The sequence below is a fragment of the Pan troglodytes genome, chromosome 12, assembly GCF_028858775.2.
Source record: "Pan troglodytes isolate AG18354 chromosome 12, NHGRI_mPanTro3-v2.0_pri, whole genome shotgun sequence".
Lineage (NCBI taxonomy): Eukaryota > Metazoa > Chordata > Mammalia > Primates > Hominidae > Pan > Pan troglodytes.
This window is the reverse complement of record NC_072410.2, coordinates 105,915,098-105,935,024: the sequence shown is the minus strand read 5'-3', so window position 1 is coordinate 105,935,024 and position 19,927 is coordinate 105,915,098.

Genomic DNA, 19,927 nt, shown 5'->3' with positions numbered 1-19,927 from the left:
CAGAAGAATAGATGTGTGGATGGATAAATGTGTGGATGGATGGATAGATGGATGGCTAAACAAGTTAAGTGCTTATTGTTAGCATTAACTACCTCATTAGTAACCTATGGCCTATTGGCTTAAAATATCATGCCAGTTTAGAAAATTGTTTTCATTCCTTGTTCTTTGTAAGCTCTTTCAGGGGCTAAAACTTTACAGAGAACTGTGATGGTTAATTTTTGGTGTCAACTTGACTAATCTGTAGTGCTCATTTCTTTGGTCAAACACCTGTTGAAAGTATTTTTTTTAGATGTGATTAACATTTAAATCAGTAGGCTTTGATGAAAGCAGATCATCCTTCATAATGTGAGTGGCCTTCATCTAATAAATATGAAACAGCCAAGTATAAACGGGTCCCTGGAGAAACTCCGATCAGCCTGCACACTGGGAGAACAGGGTGGAGCCTTGGAAGTTCATGCCCTTTGCAAGGGGGAGGATCCTGGCCTTTCCTGTTCTGAGGTGGAACCTGGGATTCAATCGGTTAGGTGAGAAGCCCACTAGCAGGACTCTGGCTTTGCTAAGAGTCCCTGTTTCTCTATTTTTTCCTTTTCCCCCAATAAACCCTGTCCTTCTCACCCTTCAAAGTGCCTGCAAGCCTAGTATTTCATGGTCGTCTGACAAGGACTCCATTTTTAGCTGAACTAAGGAGAAAATCCTATAACAAATTGATGACCTTAAGAGCAAAGTCTGAGGTCCCCCAAGAAGGAAGGAATTCTATCTCCAGACTGCCTTCAGACAGCAACTGCAAAATCAACTCTTCCCTGGGTCTCCATCCTCTTGACTAACAAAATCTGGACTTAATCAGCCCCCAAAATAATGTAAGCCAGTTTCTTAAAACCACTCTCTCTCTCTTTTTCCCCTACTTCAATTTCTATTGGTTCTATCTCTCTTAAAGTCCTTTACTATTACAATACCTATGTATGTTTTTGACAAGAGAGGCATAGTTGATATGTGTTCTTATTTGGATGGTCAAAATGTCATCTCATTAGCAATAAAGGATATAGTATCTCACTTCCTGTAGCATCTTCCTGCTACATCCACTTCCTGTGACATCTCACTCCCTGTAACCTCTTGCTGCTACATCTACTTCCTATAGCATCTCACTTCCTATGATATTTTGCTGCAACATTTACTTCCTGCAGCATGTCACTTCCTGTAGCATGTTGCTGCTACATCCACTTCCTTAGCATCTCACTTTCTAAAGTATGTTGCTTCTATGTCCATTTTCTGGCTTACAACGATGTTTGGGTCATTGATCTCAACCTTTTCCACCTCATTTGTTCTTTCTTGTGAAAAATCAAAGACCACGACAAATGTTTGTTATCAGTAAGAGAAGTCAGAAACAAACTCCCACTTGAAAACCAGTGGCAATCTGTTCAAGGAAAAATAAGATAGGAAGCCATTGGCATTTATCTCTGTGATCACATATCATTCAGTTCTGCATCTCCAGCATCAAGCAATGTAAGAGACATAGAGGGTCCTCAATGAAATTCTGTGGAATTAACGGATGCAACGGCTTCAAGGTTTGCATGAGTTAATCTCTCTTCTTTCATTATTCTCCATTTTTAACCTTTCCTTAGGCTTCTCACCAACTTTTCCCTCTGGTCTTTTAAGTGCCAATTGTTTTTTAGTATTTTGAATCTATCTCTTTCTCCACATTTATTTTACAAATCCTTGTGGGCGACTCTCATCTACCTAGCATATACAGTTAGATTTTTAAATACTATTTCTACTCCCACTTTCTTTAAGAGCTCCAGAATGTCTTGGGGACTCCCAGTACCTGAAAGGAGTTAATAACACCCTAGTTCTTTCCTCGTAAGTGTGGGTATCGCTGCGTTAGTGATTATAACATTGTGTCACAGATATTGTTTTTATCGCTTGCCCATCACTAGTGTACGTTTTTCTGGAAAATAGGAAATGTCAGGATCTAGCGCACAGTAATGTTTATTTAACATAGAGCTGGTTAACTGAGCATGTAAGTTTATTGTATTCACATGCTCTGAGCTTTCTTTGGCAAATAAAAGATTTGACGGTTATGTATTCTAGGTGAAAATGGAACAAAATTCACAGAGAGCCATGACAATAACTCCTATTTAAAATGTAAAAATGCACAAAATATAGGCACGATAATAGCTACAAATAAAGGTCACAGGTCATGCCAAATTCATGTGTATTGCACCAATATATTGAGGTGTTTGGATGACTATATTGAGTGATGGCACTATTTTGGATAATTTGTCTGTTATAAAAGAACCATTTTGAAGGACATTCCTAGGTTTCTAGGAGTAAACAGCCTTCCTACCACAGAAGTAGACATCTAACACAGTGTTAGTTTCTTGTTGAACATTAATTTATTTCTCACAACAAGCCTTTGGGGTAGATATAATGCCCCTGTTAAATCTAAGTTTCTGTAGTGTTAAATAGCTCACTTGTGGTTTCACAGCTTTTAGATGGTAGAATTGTGCTCTCCACTGTTTTGTGTCTAAGATCAAAGCTTGGGATGGCCTATTCTTCTTGGAAGCCTCATGGAGACCTGGTCAGGACTGCTATCATTCTAACCAGGCAGTAGCTCCACAGGGAGATGGATTACACATTCATTTTGTTTTTTCTCCTTCACAGCACTGGACACAGTGCCTTGTATTTAGGAAGTACTCAGTAATCCTATTGCACATTTCCAGGTCTGACAGACCCTGGGCCATCTTCCAAAGTCGCCACCTGTGTGCAACAACTTGTGTAATTTACCTCCTATGATTGCTCAATTTTGAACTGCACAATCTTTTTTTGACAAAGCCTCTTGTTGTGTTCATTTTTTGTTTAGAACTATATTAATAGACAGATATAGATACAGACTTTGTTTTCTGTTTACACTGTACTTGGACCACATAAATCTGGACATGGTAGTGCAGAGTAAAGGGTAGGAAATGCATTGCCAGCTGGCAGAACATGAGACCCAGTATGTGTCCCCAGTTAAAGAATATTGAGTCAGTTTGTTCTAATTCCTTTACAGAACTGCCAGTCTTCATCAGAGAGCAGACTATCCTGAACCAACTTACTTCGAATCTGACAGGATTAATAACAACCCACCCACAAGTGTTTCCTCGCATCCTTTTACACTTACTATTCTCTGCCTAGAAACGTCTTCTCTGAGACACTCATGTGGCTGGTGCTCTCAATTCACTCAGGTCTCTGTTCAAATGGCACCTTATTAGAGAGGCCTTTGTTAGTGACCCTTATAAAATAGACTCCCTAGTCAGTTTCTAGCCCTTTCTCAGCTTTATATTCGTTCATAGCACCACCTAGCACCTGGCATATTTATTTATTTACTTATTTGTTTATTATCTGGGAACTTTCACTGGAATGTAAACTTTCTAAGAGCAGAGAATGTGTTTATTTATATCATTATATCCCCAATGCTTAGAACTGTGCCCCAGTGCCTAGTACTGAGGAGGTGTTCAATAATCATTTTTCAAAGTGTAAAATAATGAATCATAGCCAGTTATAGCCAGTTATAGGAACCCTAAAATAATGAATCATAGCCAGTTATAGTAACCCTAAATGCAAGCATCTGATGACAGGACCCCCATTGTGTGTGTGTGTGTGTGTGTATATATATACATATACACATACATATACATATACACATGTATATACATATATATACACATGTATATACATATATATACATATACACACACACTTATATATGTGTGTGTATATATATATGTATACCATTTTATTATTTACTATTGTGAATCTCCAGGTGGCATGTATTAATAGTATCTAGCTTTTTGGACTTAGAATGGTGTTTTGTAATCATGGAAAAGGCCTAAATGACATTTTTAAGAAAAGACAGATAAATGAGCTACACTGTTTCTCATTTTCTTTGAACGATTCGTGTATTCTAAATTCCTTAGGATCCTCCTAGTTCTCACCAGTCAAAGTCTAAATAAAGTTAAATTGGCAGCAAAAAACATCATAATCTCTTTGCTACTGGAAGCCAAGCTGAATTCACCATCTTTTCTTTGCTTGCTACTAATAATTGAAAGAAAATATTATACCTCATGTTTAGACTTACCAGTGGTTAAGTGGTCAGGGGCTGTTCTAAGTAGCAGCCTTCTGGTGCTGAAGAAATTGTAAAGTATATGCAAACAAAAACACACACAAACTGATTGGACACACTAGGGTAAGGAACGGTACTGGGGTAAATCTCCCTCACCTGTAGAGTACCTTGTGATTTTCCCACCTCTTCCCTGGAAGTTGAATGCCTGCTGGAGCTGAATTCCTGCTCCATCACCTGTGTGCTGGTGACTGAAATAGAGATTAGCAGGGAGACCCACTCCAAGTTTACCTAACTTAGAACTGAGTCTTTAACTTACCCATATTGACATCATATTCCTGTTGTAACCTTTGGTTCTTTGGGGTTTTAAAAAGCATGTAGTTGAAATTTATATTTTAACCTTTGGGAACAGGCAAACAGTGTGGTAAATTCACATGGTTTGGAAAGCAGGAGCTCAGATTGATCAAATGTCAGCACTGCTCCATCTTCCTACATGTCCGGGGCTAATCTTTGGAAAAGAGACCTAGGTTTTAGGCTCTGGCAATGTGATGGTGTCAAGAAAGATAGGCTCTGTCCTAAACTAATGCCAAAGTAACAATGATCTATTCTAGGTATTAATATGTTTGTTTCCATAGATACCAGATTAAATAGACTAATTATACAAATATCTTTTACAAATGTATTCAAATTTCATCTCTGATTTGGTAAACCTCCTGACATCTTATTCGATTGCTTTCTCACTTCTCTTTTAACAAAATGCAAATGCTTTATTAAGCCCTTAATGAAGATTGAATGAATAGAAATGGAATTTTACCTTGCTATGGAGATATGCATCTGCTTTTCTTCTGTGTAGTGAAGTTTTAAACACAGGCAATCAAAGTTTCCTCTCAATTCTAACAATCTATGTGTCCCGGAAAACAAGTTTGCACATGTATATACATATTTTGATACATTTAGACATCAACTTGCAGAATTATCTCATTGACTATACTGTAAAAGTAGGAATTAATTTTTTAACAGTGGAATTATATCCTATTCTCTTTCCAGTACATGCTTTCTGAAGGATGAAATCCACGTACTTCTAGTAATTCACACTTATGCTTTTATCTTTTTTCATTTAACATTTTGGAGTGTGACATTAAGCCTCACATATGAACTCCTGCTTCACCCTAGCTGGCCAGACACCTAGAACCAACTCATTTCTTCCAACTTCTGAGGGTCAAAACAAGAGAGGGTGCAATTTGATTCTTTCTAGGTTCTCCTTAGGAGAATGAGCTTCAGCAGCAGCAGCCCTTGTTCGGATATTTCAAAGTGGAACAGGTTTATCAGTGTGAAGATCAAGTGAGAGTGTGTGTTTGGGGTCAATTAGGGATGACTGCTTTATGCTCTATTGTCTCAATGTATTATTATAATACATAATAACATTCCCCTGAATGTAAGGAAGACATTTAACTTTTCAACTTGCATCCCCACATATTATTTTATTTTGATCTTAAAGAGTAAAATACTTATTATCTGGCTTCTATAGAAAGGAAATGTAAGATACAGAAAAATTTTAAAAGAGAAACTTGCTCATATTTACATAGTTACTCATATATGGAAAATTATCAGATCTAGAATTCAGGTCTCTAACTTCCTAACTCTATGCTAAATATTCATAAACTCCCCTTTATCTGTTTCAGAAAGAACCACATACTGTGGTAACAACTATAATATTCTATAACTTTTTCTAACTAAGTAATACATTCATATAATGATTCTTAAATGTTTCAGACTTTTAAGTGTGAATATACTCTGAATTAACTAAAGCATATGTGCCTGTAGAGAAACACAACACAACACACACACACACACACACACACACCCTATTTTTGCCTCTTTTTACTTCTTTTACCTATTTTTAGAGCTGGATTCTCTTAGAATCACTTTCAAATCTAAGTGTGGTTTTGTGGGGTAGTGATAAAATATTATTAGATTTCCTATAATGTAAAGCCTGAACTTTTAGTCATTTCATTTTAATGTTAACACAGTGAATTTCTAGACCACTTAACGATGAAACACATACCAAACTAATAGGTGTTCAGAAAATTTTAACAATTGTGATATTAGGCAATGCAAAAATTACTTTCCTGTTAGTAATTATGATCAGGTATCTGTAGAAGTAGCTGCATGTCAATTTTCAAAATAGACAATTAGCTGGTAAATTGGCCTTTTTTTGCAATATACACAAAAAAATAACAAAGAGGCCTCTCTTCACATGATTATGTTATCTGAGAGGACCTGAAAAAGAATTTCTTAAGGTAAAAAATTGGGCTATGAACCACCATTTCTGGACAAATATGACTCAGTTTACTCCTTTGTAGGAGTGAATATTCTGGGTGGGATTGGCATTTATTATAATCATCACTGTACCAATAATCAGAACAATGGAGTCCATATTACCTTCTTTATTGACCTGGTATTACCTTCTTAGTTTTCCCATAGATAAAACTGCATCTGGTGATAGTGAGTGATATTTAACCACCTGGCAAATGTTAAATACTTACTTTAGGCACAATAAAAACCTTATTGTTATTGATAGTAGTATTTCATGCTGCATTACTATTTATACATCCCCACGCCTCCCTTACATATGCTTTTTGATTTACCCATGTGACAGTTAATATTGCGTGTCAACTTGGTTGGATTGAAGGATGCAAAGTATTGTTCCTGGGTGTGTCTGTGAGGGTGTTGCCAAAGGAGATTAGCATTTGGGCCAGTGGACTGGGAGAGGCAGACCCACCCTCAATCTGGGTGGGCACCATCTAATCAGCTACCAGCATAAAAGCAGGGATGAAAAGGGCAGATTTAAAGAGTCTTCTGGCCTCCATCTTTCTCCCATGCTGGATGCTTCCTGCCCTCGAACTTCGGACTCCAAGTTCCTCAGCTTTTGCACTTTTGGACTTACAGCAGTGGTTTGCCAGGGGCTTTCGGACCTTCGACCATGGACTGAAAGCTGCACTGTCGGTTTCCCCACTTTTGAGGTTTTGGGACTCGGACTGGCTTCCTTGCTCCTCAGCTTGCAGATGGCCTATTGTGGAACTTCACTTTGTGATCATGTGAGTCAATACTCCTTAGTAAACTCCCCTTTATCTGTAAGTCTGAAGCAGCGTCATTTTCTGGGTTAAATACCCGGGGTTCAGCATCTTATGCCGAGAAGATTAACCACACAGACACACACACACAGAGTGGGTTAATGAGTGCAAAGTTTAACACAAAGAAGAAAAGAGAGAGGAGAGCAGCTCTGGAGAGAGAGACGTCCAGAAAGGAAAAAGCAGCAGACCACAGCAGATTTTAAAGGCAGGCTTGAGGAGGAGGAGGTGTTTGATTTATGTGGGGCCCACAAATTGGTTCAACCAGGTGTGATGTTTACATAGCATGCGGGGAAGCCTAGTCGTCCCACCCTAATCTTATTATGCAAATGAATTTTCCACTTGGCTGGCGCCATCTTGTCTGCTTCTTACTGAGGGGAAGTGCAGTGTAACGGTTAAGTTGAATCCCAACTTTGCTGCTTGCCACCTGTCAGACTTTGGGTGAATTAATTTGAACTGTGTGTCTCGGTTTCTTTAGCTGTAAAATAGGCATAATACTAATTATCTACTTCAAAGCATTCTTGGTTTCATGGAATAAGTTAAGATATGGAAGAGTCCATCTGTCTAAACCCTAGGCAGCTTGTGAAGGAAGCTAATGTTTATCCAAGAGCTAAACAATCAGAGACAAACATATGGGTTTTGTCTTTTCTCTTTAAAAATAAATTGGAAAACGTTAAGAGAATTAGCTCATACTGGGAACATATCATGAACCACAGTTTCTATAGGTTGTCCTAGAATCTGTCCACATTTAATGCCATTTCTTGCCTATAAAAGAAAAGCAGCCAATAAAAGAGTTCTCCTTAGAAGGAAAATCCTGAGATTCTGGGCAAGTTTGGCTGCTTTATGAATCTAAATAAAATTAACTCAGATAAATTGGTGTGTTGAAGGTACTTTCCAATACTTTAATGCCATAGGAAGTGAAACTCTGACTTTGGAGGGCATAAGGATCCCCCAACACTCCTGTACAAACACACACATCATCATCATCATCATCATCATATTCATATTCATGACCCACTTTATTTTAAAAGCTTTCTTTATTCTTGTTACTTGATACATGGGTGCTCTTAGAGAAATATTTTTCTTAGTCCCTATTTAGAATGTCTGATTTCTCTAAGCAGCTAAATTTCACATACCAGGCTGTCTTACACACACACATACACACACACACCCCCCCACACTCACACCCCTACCTTCCAAGGATCGTGCGAACTGACTTATGTTTGGCCATAAAAATTCACACTAAGATGTGTGAATGGTCTATAATGGCCTTTATTAGTAAATCAATAAAACAACTGAGAACATACTCCTGCCATTCTCAAATGACAACCTGTTATTTGCCTAGCTGTTGTCTACTAAGTAAACGTGTTTGTATTCTGTGAAGATGTCAATAATGCAAACCCTCTTGCTAAGACACTGAGCATCTACTTTCCCAGGTAGAGGACACTGGAAAGGGCCTTTAAGGGAGCAATGGAAAGTACATCAGTGGAGATGTGAGGGCAGCATTTTAGGTGAAAAAAAAAAGGGGCCATGAGTAAAGACATAGTGATTTACTTAAACAGACGTATGTATTTTGTTTTCCAAGACTTGGTACTCTGTGTAGAATCTGACGCCAAGTAAGGATTTCTCACTGGGTTGTTGATAGAAGAGAGGAAGGGAGGGAAAGAAGAAAGAAAAAAGGGAGGATGAAATAAGAGAGTCAAGATTCAGTGTTTTGTCCCTTGTTATCACAATTGTGTTGTGAAGCACCAGAAAGAAGGATTTGTTTGGAACAAAGTGTCCTGTTTCTCTGCAACTAAAGATAAGATTATTTTGATTCCAAAAGTGAAAAACAAGGTTTTCTTAAGAAAGCACTTTTGACAATCTACTCAACCTGAGGTTATTGGGTGTGAGCAATAGCTTACAGGGTATTTTACTATTTTACTATAAGTTGAGTTTATCCTTTTTCATTTTGATCTCCCTTTTCAGAAAAGAAACAGTGATCACCCATTCCTTTTTTGTCTTTGTGGTTTTTTTTTTTTTTTTTTTTTTTTTAATCGTGGAGGTACTGCGCTGACGCTTCACCTCTTCCTGGGGTCCCATTCTCAATGGCAATTCGGCATTGGTTAGGTGGCTTCCTGCCAGGGCTTGAGCTTTCCTGAGTCCTCTCTGGAGGCTTGAGAAATTCGTGAGTTAGAGAGGAGGGAAGGCTAGGGAGTATAACACATTATCCTACCTCAATAGTTTTTCACTTTGCAGACTCTGGGGTGAAGCTCAAACACACAGGAGTTAGAGAGTGAAGACCCTGGCCCTGACAGATGCCTGCCACTTGCTGCTCCACTGATCCAGGCCAGGTGCAACTCTTTAAACCTTGGTCCCTCTGCCTGTAAAATGGGGTAACATTATTTGTCCCATGGAGCTGCTATGCGGTCAGTCGAGATCAGGCATGTGCTAGGTCTTTGTAAGCCCCAAAGAAGCCATGATAAAGAAGTAAAAAGATGAAGATTTTGGAGATGGAGAGGAATTGTGTGTATGTGTGTATGTGCATGTGTGTATAAATAGCACGTATTACTGAGGATCCATGCCTACTTGTGGGATGTTTGAGCAGATTGCTTCAGATCTTAGCTACCAAATGCAACCCAAACAACTTGTAAAGATAAGAAAAGCTCAAATGCACTGCATCCGAGAAGGGCCAAGAAGATAATGTTTGGTGCTTTCCCTTTGTCTTCTGTCCCCACAAGATCTTATAACAGTGCTCATGCTGGTCTGATATTGGGTGATTCACAAAGTGTGCACACAATCATCTTCTGCCCAACACAGTGGGGGGTGGCCACTCTTTGAACAGTCTAGGGCCGTGGTGGGAGGCTACCACCAGCAGTTCGAATAATTTTCATGTTTTCTTCTCACTTCAGTAATTCCAGTTAATACAGCTGAGAAACTGATGACCCAAAATGCCCGTCTGTGAAGAAAACTGCAGCTCCCTGCTTTGAAAACTCACACTGAGGCTTGCAGAAACAAAAAGCTGTTGCTGGGCTGATGTTTGTTTGATTTTGCTAAATAATGTCCTTTTCATCCACTTCCTAGGGATGCCTCCCTCATCCTAAGGAGACAAGTCTAACAAGAGCTGCATGCATGTCTTATATACATTGTGGGTTCATGTTTATTTCCAATTTATTTCTTGCTTGAAACATCAAACTGGAGGATTTCAATGATGCAATTATAAGTATTAAAATACGCCATTTCTAAGAGCTTCACTGATTTAGGAACAGATTGCTGTGGATTTGAATCCAAACTCTGGAATTTACCTATGATATGACCTTGGGCAAGTCATGTTCCCTCTCTAAGCCCCAATCTCTAATATACCCAGTCTCTCCTCCCTGAAAGTCATGGCTATCTGAAGATTATATGATTATTTAAAAAATACGAAGACATTGGCAGAAGATAGTTCAAGAAATATTTCATTTCTTTATGAATTCAAGAGTTTCTATGGGGGAGAAGAACACCACTTCTCATGTTCAAGACAGAGTACAGTTTGGCTCAGACATATGTAGGAATCAGAATGCCTTCCCCCACAGCATAGCAGGGGAGTAGGTATAAATGATTATCTTTCCTATAGCCATGTATTATCTTAAGTATCCATGTTTTCTAATAATCCCAAAAATTTAGAGGTGGAGAATAATATTACCCTTGCCTTTGAAATATTAATCTATTCCTATCCTGATAGGATAGGAAAGCTATCCTATCAGGTCATATATGCCTACAGAGTATATCACCTTTATTAGTGGAATAATTAGCGCATGACTGTATGCAAATGCTGGAACATTTAAGCCTTCCATCTTGGGATGATTGTCAAAAATCCCAGGAATCAGTAGGAAATAGGGAAGATGTCTGAAGTGCTGTAATTTGCATTTACTGTTGTAATAAGCATGATGGGAACCTCCTTTTCTCTGCTTCAGGTCCACCCGAAGAGGCTTCAGTTAGTAAAACCCCTTGCATCTCTCAATACCTTCTCCTTTGTCTCCTCACTGGAGTCAATTGTCTGTTCAGCAAATGTGGAAGCAGAAACTGGAAAAAATCTGAACCTCTTTTATTTGTTGGGGGATATTCCTGTCACAGGTTCCCTCTTCATCATAGGTTTAAGAACCTGCCCCCAAAAGGGAGACCTGAAATATTCCAGAACTGACTTTACCAGGTAATAATTCTGTCTAATTTTACAGCTCAGTATTAGCAAATTATCAATGCTAAGTTTATAAGTTTCTCATCTTTATTAGTTTTAATGTTGGCATTTTGATCTCCACTTGTCTGACATCTTTATCTCAGTTGATACTCAAGAAGGAAACTTCAGTGGGGAAAAGAGGGATGTTACTTTTTAACTCCTATAAAACTCAGAAATAATAATTTTGTTCTAATTCAATAGTCAAACATTATAAAGTATGTCAAAGCTTTTTTCATCTATTGGAGAAGGAGTAATGAAAATGACCTACATACTGTTACTACATACATTACTGTTATGAGAATTAATTGTAATAACACAAACAATGCATTCTCAACAGGAGTGCTAGCATCCTCTTTAGCATACACTGCTCAGAATTTCACTAGTCAGTGTGGCTGCCAGAGGGAGAGGTTGTCATTGCAGCATTGTCACAGCTGGGAGGCAGAGCCTAAGAAAGGCAGCATAGAGTTCTGGGCAAGAGGGTCTTCCAGTGGTGGTTCAGAGAATCTCCCAAAATCACAAACCAAGTCTAGATTCTTCTCAAGAGGTAGGAGGTGGCCTGATTGGAGGAAGTGGACCTTCAGTGGTGTGTTAGAAGGTAAGAGGGGGGAGTCAGTAGACCAAGGTAATGTTTAAGAAAGCTGTTCAAATATCAAAGGGGAAACTTGGAGTGATGATAATAACTGCTGTTTATGGAGAACATGTAGTAAGCACTTTACATCCATCATTTAGTTTTGTAGATTAGGAGCTCTTGTATGTTAACCGTTTCCTTGAGAAGGACATGCCCAGGGCAGCAGGTATGCCCAGATAAGCTGATCCCACTGCTAAGCTACAGGCTGCCGAGAAATAATCAATAATAAATGACCCTTGTCCTAAGTCATAGAGTTGTGAGGTGGCTTATTGTGCAGCAATAGCTAATTGATGTAGAAGTTTGTTAATCATCATTGAATCATCAAAGTAACTTGTCTAAAGTAATAAAGCTAGTGAGTGGCAGAGCTGGGATTCACATTCAGATGTTTTCACCTCAATGACAGGTTTTTTTTTTTTTTTTGACCTCTGCACTAGGACACTAGACTATAATATGAAATACAATTTGTACTTGAAATTCATCTTAGGTGCTAAACAGAGGTTTCTCAAGCATTCCAGAGATGCAGAGAAACAGACATGTGGATTCCCTAGGAACTAACATTGTAAGCTCAATGAGGACAGAAACAGATCTTCCTTGTTCCTTGTTTTGTCCTCAGCAGCTAGCACAAAGCTTGCAGAGTAAGTATCCAATAAACTCTTGAATGAATGAATTATAAAATTCACTATGTCATTTCTACTTGTTTGGGTCTTTTAATGAAAGTGGGGAAGTCCATTAAAAAAAAAGGTATAACTTAAGACGTAACAAGAATTACAAATATTATCAGATTATGAAATACTAAAAAAATTCTCAAGAATCTTCCAGAAAATTACATTGTTTGCAAAGTCAGGTCTCACTTTGGTGAAGTCCTTGGAAATGAAATTATTCTTTCCCAGTGGACTTCTCTATAAATGCCAAGGTTACTGTCTGAATTACTGTGTGGTTACTGTCTAAGTTATATTTCATGAAGATGTTGGTGGGTTTGTTATGTTGGACTTCTTTGGAGCAGATGGAAGTGTTGTTTCAAACAGTGTTTTCTTTTCCATTCTGTCACCAAAAATTATCTGCCCTTATTTTTATACTGAGTCCTAATTGCTATTGTATCTTTGATTTCAATTATCACAGAAGACAAAAGAAAGTGCTAAACAAAAATTAAGTGAAACTGAGGATTTGTTAATTTTTTGTGTTTTCTATTTATGTGTCCCCTGCCACTACTCTTCCTGGGAAGTCCTAAGAATCAAACTAATTTGACTTCATCATGGGTTTTGATGCCACATAGCTGTTTGACCTTAAGCTAGTCAAGATAGCTGGGCCTCAACTTCCTAATTTCCTCATCTAGGTAATAAAAGTGTTGTACTGAATTATATTCAAAATTCTTTTTTTCCTCCTAAAAATATGTGATTCTATGTATGAGGCACCACCAGATAGGGAGAACTACTATGCTATCGATCAACTTTGCCTTGAGGCTGAGTGATTATCATTGAATTACCCTTGAATAATTATTCTGTGATGGGCACTGTGGTATAAAGGACCATAAGAAATGCTTGCAGGAGGGGTTCACATGGACTTAGGGAAGCATCCAAGAAAGAACAAGGGGCCTGAACATTGCTGTTTTGCTCAAACAGAAAACAGCTGGATGGCATTTCTAGACTGTAATGTTCCATGGGTCCTAGAGATGATAGGCAGAGGGGAACCTTGTTAGGTAAGCTCTTTCAGGTTGCTGGAACAAAGATAAATTTAGGTTATCTCAATAAATAGAGATTCACAGTAATGGCATGAGGGCAGAGGAAAAGAAAGAGAATTCTGTCAGCAGCAATACAGCCATTCCTCAGAAGGAACCAGGATGTCATGATATATTAGGAACTCTGCAATGGAGTTCTCCACTGAGTGTGCAAGACTAGACAGACTGCAGGAAGAAAATATAGAGGATTTTTTTCCATTTTTTTATTATTTACACTTTTTACATTGAATGGCTTTCTGATAATATATATCATAAATTAAGATAGACATCTAAGTTAAAAATACATGAATATAAAATATTAGTCATGTGTGACAGAGAGAATGCTTTCCAAATATTGCTTTTTTACATTTCTCAGCCCTGTGCAATTCAGTGGATTCATATGACTAGTCCTGGGGGATAGAACTTGAGAAAAATTTATGTATATTTCCAGGTTAAGGTCATATAAAGCCCATGGATGATTGTTCAGCCTCTCTTGTCCCTGAACATGACCAGAGAGCCTGTATGTTTCACTTGGTGTGGCCACAAGGTAGTGAAGCCATTTGTCAGTCTGAGTTCCTGTGTCACTATACGGAGCAGAGTTCTCATTGGCACTGCATAAGAGTATGTAAGAAATAAACCTTTGTTAGGATAAGTTGCCGAGATAATGTTGATGTTACTGCAGAAAAGCATAAACTCTCCTGACTAATAAAGGGTGCCTACTCAAAAAAAAATATTTTTGATGGAGTGAGCAACCAATTTTTTTTTTCCTGACTAACTCTTAGGTTTCCCAAGAGATATAATCTGATGAATTTTCTGATGTACAGACAGCCACTCATCTTTAGTCCAATTTGCTGTGGCCAGGGTGTCAGGCTCATAAAATGAGAAAGGGATTCCTGTGATCACTTCTGCCATTAGGCAGAGAAGTTTTTGACAAGGCACCTGTGTTTTACTAGAGGAGTTTTCAAGGCCTGCCTAAAATAAGAATGCATGTAACAATTGCACACAGAGACATCAAATCAAGGATTAAAAGCTAACAAATAATTGTGTGTTCAAGAACCATATTTATAACATCTCTGCATCCAAATTTCACATGATCTTGATCGACAGAAGGCAGTTAGTAAGTGATACATGGATGAAACAAAAGACTAGATGAAGAAATACCTGCTGAAATTGGTGGCTTTTGCAAGAGAAAGGTGGCAGTTATTAAGTGCAAGGAAACTACCTTTGGTAGAAAGCCAATCCCCTGGGAATAGCATCTTCTTAATGGAGAATTCTGCAAACATTTTCAATTCACACATTCATACAACAAATACTTATTAAGTATGGCCCTTATGATCTCAGGCCACTTTCCCAAAATAACTGCAAAGAAAATGTTTTCCACTTTTTCTTCTCCATCTAGAAAGATCTATTTTAAAGGACAGGATTATGAATTTGAGCACTGCTTTTCACACACAGTCACGAATCCAGGCATTTGGTCCAGGCAATGATGGGAAAAGAACGGGTAATGATTTTAACAGAGCCTGCTGCAAACGCCCACTCTTTCTTCCATAAGCAACTAATCTTAGGTCTCAGCAATGCAATATTCCAGTGAGTAGAGGATGAAACTGACTGAAAGGTGAAATGCTGCCAACACAAGAAGCCACAAAGAAGCACACTTTTCAAGGATTGTTCATTGGTGTCAACTCAGGTCAGAATAGTGTTGCAGTGGTTATGGATGGTGCTATCTGGCCACTTCAGCTAGGAAGGTGTGATGAAGCTGATGCTGTTAGCTCTTAAGATAATTTGTGGGAAATTTATGTGTAAGTAGAAGAGGAAATTGATGAGAATGCTTTTATATTTGACTTTAATAATAATGTGCAGTTAATTTTTAATAGGATTGTAAGGCTATAACTTCAATAAGTTGTCAATCAGGCATTGTCAAAATACTGACTATATGCTTGGAATCGGGTAAAGACTGGAGGGAAAAACACAAGTCCCTGACTTTAAAAGCCTTATATTTTTACTGGGAAGGCAAAAATAGACCAAAGAAAATGATCAATTGATAAGAAGAACCCAGAACAGAAAAATAATAGTATTGACAAGCAGAAGAGTTTAGTGGTCAGTCAGGCAAGCTGTGGAGCCAAAAACCTTGGATTAAAATCCCAGCTTCATCACTTCAAAGCTGAATAGCTCTAGATAGGTTACTTAACCATTATGCATCTTCCTCATTTAAAATATGAGGATAATAAGAGTATTTTAATGTGGTAGATATGAAGTGCTTAGCACAGTGGCTAGAATGAGACCAGGAATGAATATTAGTTATTATTAGGGGCAACTGAGGTCTAGAAGGACTCTTAGTTTGGTTGATCACTTTCTCTCATCAAATATTCTTGCTGTCTCATTATCTTCCTGTTAGGATTTACAATTACCAGAGGAATATTGATTTCTTGAGCATGATCTGTTTTGGAACATCAAGACTACTGGTCTGAAATCTAGGAGCTGCGCTTCGCCACTGCCAGTGTAGTCTCCCCGTGACCTCTCCAGTGTAGTCTCCCCGTGGAGGACTGCCCAAAGGTTAGTTCTGGCCAAGTGCGGTGGCTAACGTCTGTAATTCACACACTTTGGGAGTCTAAGGCAGGCAGATCACTTGAGGTCAGGAGTTTGAGACCAGCTTGGCCAACATGGTGAAACCCCATTTCTACAAAAAATATAAAAATTAGCCAGACGTGGTGGTGGGTGTCTGTAATCCCAGCTACTTGGGAGGCTGAGGAAGGAGAATCGCTTGAACCCAGGAGGCAGAGGTTGCAGTGAGCTGAGACTGCACTACTGCACTCCAGCCTGGTTGACAGAGTGAAACCCCATCTCAAAAAGAAAAAAGTTTAGTTTTCTCCTGGGATCACCAAACTTTTCCTAAATAAATAAATAAATAAATAAAAGAAAGTCAAAGTCTTTATTACATCACACCTTCTTCTGTCTCCTTCGAGCAAAATGACCTCTCTTCTCCTTTGCACATATCTGAATCCTATAGACCCAGGATCTGGGGCCCCGTACAGGATCTATATATAGTGGAAAGAAGGAATGGATTTATTGAGTTGTGAGTTATCTCCAGTCAAACTTCATATGTCCTGACCTTTCTGAGAGTTTTAAATATAAGTGGGAATCTGGCACATTCAGTAGACATGGCCCCTTTTTTTCCAGAAGATTCTCAGATGACATCCAGTTAGCAATAGTTAAGCTTCCTCATTGGCCCGATCAGTCTCAAAAAAGAAATGCTCATCAAAGCTGCCTGCACTCCTGACCCAGGCCTGACTATCAGCTATTCCTCCCTTTGTCTTGGAGCTTTTGATCCTTCACCCTGACTTATGTCACCAAATCTTGTCCACCTGGTGCAGTTTATTCACCTTGTCTGCCTTGGCCCTACAGACAGAAGTCACATTTGAAGATAGCAGCAGTGTGGTCCCTCCAGCCCTGGGCTCCCCAGTTTTGGACTCCCATAAAATAGATATTGTACATTTTTTATTTAAGTCAACTCTGGTATTTCTGTTATGGTAACTTAGCCTGAGTAATAATAAATATAATAAATTCCTAAATTGTTATGTGTTATCTGATCATGGCCTTAGATTTCTAACCTATTTAATGAAATGATTTAAACATTGAATCTTTCAAGGTGTCTCCACATTAAACACTGTAGGATTTATGCCCTGGAACCTGGCAGGTATGAGGAAATGTTGTGTGATAAGTTCTCTTCCCCTGAGATTTACCACTGAATCCAACAGAAAGAACATAAAGAGCATCCTGATAAAGAAAAATAGCATGATTGCTGTCTGGGCGTCTCACCTTACCGCTGTCCAGATTGCTAGTCTAGAATCCTAAATATGCCTGACTTGGAGAAGGATACCTCTTGTCCTTGGAGACTGAACTCTTGAATGCTGCTTTCCTGTTTTTAACCACACAGAGAACTCTGATTTGCATAGCGTGTAGACTCAGAGTCCTAGAGGTTTAGATAAAGAAGGTCTCTTGGAGACATCTGCCTCCTCCATGGCTCCAGACCCACAGCTTTACCTTAACCTCTAATATCAGTTGTGCAGACTTGTCCTGTTTCCGCCTTCCCTACCACCTTTCTGACCATCACCCCAATCGTCCTGGTCCCCACCACCAGCACCATCAATTGGCCCTTCATGCCAAGAGAATAACAGACCACAGAATTTTAAAGTACAAGTGATAGAAATTTAAGAAACTTTATTTTTAAACAGTGGACTTTTTAACATAAGAAAGTTCATATAAAATATCATACATATAAGATGTAACAGCAAAGCTCCTCTGGTTAAACAGGCAGTGGAGACCTAGAGACAAATGTTATTCTTTCTCCTTGTACCCATGATGGTTCCCGAAACACCTCCTAGCTATGCTATGCTTTTCTGAACTGAGATTCACAACCACTGGTCTATTCCAGTCCTCTCCAATTTACACACGGGAAGATTAAGATGAAGAAAGGGTTAATGGCATGCCCAGGCCTCTTGATTCCAAGGCCAGGGTTCTTTCCACTAACTGCACTGCAAAACCCGTCTTCCTTATCAACTTTATCATACCCATGGTACACTGAGACTCAGCAAACTTGCTCAAGTAAGAGATATCTTGGGAAAACAATAAGTTCCTTTACATATGTATTTTTATCCATGCATTTTCTAAAGTCAGTAGAATCCAAGCCCCCAAATACAGCCACAAGGTCATCAAAGTTCATTTTAATGAGCAGTGATATTGTTTTACCTGACACCCCTCTTCAATACATTAGGAAGAGGGTGTCTAAGTTAAGGCTGATGAGGAACAGACCACAGAGTCACCTACATCACCTTCCCATCATTCGAGTTGACGCTGTTAAGATTCTGGTTCCTTCTCGTTTGTTAAGAATGGCTCACCCATCATCTACCCCACTGGTTTGTGTCCACCATGACAAAATATCCTGTAGTGACTATAAAAGCATCCTAGAGTCCTACAGACTCACTTTGAGAAGTTCTGCTTTTATCTTCTAGAACAAAGGCAGCCAAATCTTTTCTCTAAAGATGGTAATTATTTTGGACTTTGCAAGTCATATACAGTCTCTGTTACATAGTAGTTTTTTTCTCTCTTTTAGTCAGTTCTGTGGTACAGTTCTTCGGGTGGCCTTGGACAAACCCAGTTTTCCCCACCCACCCTTTCCTGCATGTAGATTTTAGAATAACTGTGCTGGGATGTAATATCTTAAGAACTGCCTGAAGCAGCCTGGGCCTTGCCTTGCTCCTGTCTTTCCTAAGGAATAAAACATTTTTTTTTTTTTTTTGAGACGGAGTCTTGCCCTGTCACCCAGGCTGGAGTGTACTGGCATGATCTCAGCTCACTGCAACCTCCACCTCCTGAGTTCAAGCGATTCTCCTGCCTCAGCTTCCCAAGTAGCTAGGATTACAGGCATCCGCCACGATGCCCAGCTAATTTTTGTATTTTTAGTAGAGACGGGGTTTCACCATGGTGGCCAGGCTGGTCTCGAACTCCTGACCTTGTGATCCACCTGCCTTGGCCTCTCAAAGTGCTGGGATTACAGGCGTGAGCCACCGCACCTGGCGGAATACATCTTGATTTAAGGAGAAACTGACTGGGATGGCCTATCATTTGTTCCTCCCTACCCTAGAAGCATGATATCCTTTAAAGCTTTGCCCAGTGATTCATATTGCCCCTGAAGTATATAACCCAGGACTGGCTCTCTGTCAGGGTCCTTCAGCTGTGGTGCAAGAGGGGCACATGCAATTGATCCTCCATCCACCCCAGCAGCTTTCTTGAATCTGGTGGAGAAAGGACCAGCTCACAATGGACCTGAGACTCCTTTTATCCCTTGATGCCTATTTGTAAGTAATGAACCCACTTCATATAACTTGCTGTGTGTGAATATGTTCTCTCTTGCCAAACTCAGGCCATTGGTCAAATTGTAGCCCAAGATGCACTGGGCAGACACGTTTGGACTCCTATTCCTGGCGGTTGGCATAGTGATGATCTTAGCTCTTCTCCGTGCAGTGGGATTCCTCCCTCAGGATTGGTAATTAGTGAAACTACTCTGGAAGCTTTGTAAAAATATAAAGAACATTTTTAGCTCAGGGTTGTACAAAACCTGCTACAGGCCAAATTTTCAAAATGGTAAAGTCCTACTTTTTTTTTT